At 34.3% G+C, this 2,179-nt stretch overlaps 1 long non-coding RNA gene across 1 annotated transcript; it reads left to right on the forward strand.

Annotated features, from left to right (window-relative positions):
- The first annotated feature begins 500 nt into the window (after positions 1-500).
- Positions 501-1,849, forward strand: LOC120029117. The gene is made up of 3 exons (XR_005473565.1): positions 501-597; positions 744-854; positions 1,125-1,849. It is a non-coding gene; the product is annotated as an uncharacterized LOC120029117 (long non-coding RNA).
- The last annotated feature ends 330 nt before the right edge of the window (positions 1,850-2,179 follow it).

Here is a 2,179-nt window from a genome sequence, read left to right on the forward strand (position 1 = left end):
CTAATATTTGGTACCCAGTATTCGGTCCCTGACATAATCATTTGGTTTGGATTCCAGGGGAGATGTGGAAATCCAGAAGTAAAAGTGAGTTCCATCCTTTCTTATTACACCTATAATATAAAATGATTCATGAAATTAAAATATTATGCAGCATATTTGTCTTAATTTGTCAGCAAGAAATGACAAATAAGAAATATATTAGCCAAAATAACTTATATCTACAATGGTTAAATGTCACTATTTTGACATAATGAGAACATGTTGCCTTTTGAGTAGTAAATATGTGTTCTTCCTCCAGGCCTCCGTGGAGTATCTCATTCAGTGTTCAGTGACAGATGTACAGGAAATCACGGTTGAGGTTGAGGCTTCAATCAGCAACGTTTTGGTTGGTAGATGCACCTTTATTGACTTCCTCTGCAATATAGAGATGAAGATCCTTACACATTTTATGATTTTTATGGTCAAAATGCTTTGTTGTGAGCATCCATCATCAATCATCAATCATTACAGAGTAAATCTGAGAAGATTACAGCTAAAGCCACTCTGGGATTTGATGAAGACCGATTTGAAGCACTGGAATTGAGATCGATGGAATCAGTGGGTTAAACGTTCAATAATAGAGATGTCAGATTTAAATAATTGAATAGAATAGTTGAAAATGTGTATTTATTAATTTACATACAATATTGGAAAAGTTTAACGATCTTGCTCTGTCTGCTCTGCTTTGTGGTTCTGCTTCCTAGGTGGAGGTGATGATTATCAAACTGGCAGTGGAGAAATCATTGCCCGTCATCATCGGAGGCTCCATTGGAGGCTTTCTATTTCTAGCGATAATCATTGTCGTACTCGTTAAGGTAATAATGAGTGTTTTTGATGTTTTTGTACATCGAATACATGTTCAACTACTTTAGATTGGGCTTGATTGAGCATACATGAACCAATAAAATAATCGTAGAAGAGCAAACCCTGCCAATCTGGCACTCAAGACAGGCTAAATCAAACACTAAAACTACTTGAAAGATTTCAATTTAAACCCAGGTCTGACTGCCTTGTGTGTACAGTACATTATTTCGGTTAAAGTATCAAGGCATCACTATTCTAATCTTTCCTTTTCGAACTTGCAGTGTGGCTTTTTCAAACGACGCCATCAAAAGGATATAGCAATGGATGCTGAGTGATGCTCTGTCACTGGTAAGATTAGTGCTAAATGCTAAATTAGCCTTTTGAAAGCTGGAGCCTTGTGTAACTTGGGGAATTTTCCAACTGCACGCTGGATCTGCATGGTGTTCCACTGAACTTTAGCCTTAGCAGCCAAAATGCACATAAGAAATTTGCATTGTTGAGTGATTTAATGAGAACTTTGAAATATGATAAAGCCATGTGATCCAAGAGACGCTTTGTTTTGAGTATTTTTTTGTATTTTTTTAGTATTGTACATTCATACATATTCAGATAATTTACTGTGATGACTGTGTTTTAAAATATTTTATATGGTACGGTTTTATACAAAATATTACTCAATTAGAATATAGCACACTTTTTAAAAGTGACTCATGTTTGTATTATGAGAACTTTGAAATATGACAAAGCCACATGATTGATGAGCCACTTTGTTTTGAATTTGTTCATTATTTTGTTACGTATTGCATATTTCTACATATGGAGATAATTGACTTACACTGTGATGTCTGTGTTTTTAAAGTATTCTATACGGTAAGGTTTCCTATAAAATATTACTCATATTTCTACTATACATTTATGTTTACCTTGGTGTAAATTGCCTCAACGTTTTTGTTTTAAAATGTTTGCTCTAAAGAACTAAATACAAAGATTAAATTAAAAATATTATCTTGAAAGCAAAACATGATTTTCCTGTTATAAATCTCAACATGCTTTGTAAAAAGGTTAAATAAAGTCTCAGCTGCTGTTAAAGTGTATTTTTTTATTTTGCGATTGATGAGTGAGAACATAGAGCAAGGCTTTTCTTCACTATATTCAAAACGGAAATAATAACCTAGACCTGTGACCTTGTGGTGAAGTTACATACTTCAAACTTTTTACATTTTGCAAACTGTTGACAGCTTTGACATCTTCGCCTCGGATTGAAACCCACACATAGGCCTACTGATCTGTTATTCACATCTTACTTACTCATGTTTCCCCTCCATGTCATCGCCAG

This window comes from Salvelinus namaycush, chromosome 34 (assembly GCF_016432855.1).
Source record: "Salvelinus namaycush isolate Seneca chromosome 34, SaNama_1.0, whole genome shotgun sequence".
In the NCBI taxonomy this organism is placed as follows: domain Eukaryota; kingdom Metazoa; phylum Chordata; class Actinopteri; order Salmoniformes; family Salmonidae; genus Salvelinus; species Salvelinus namaycush.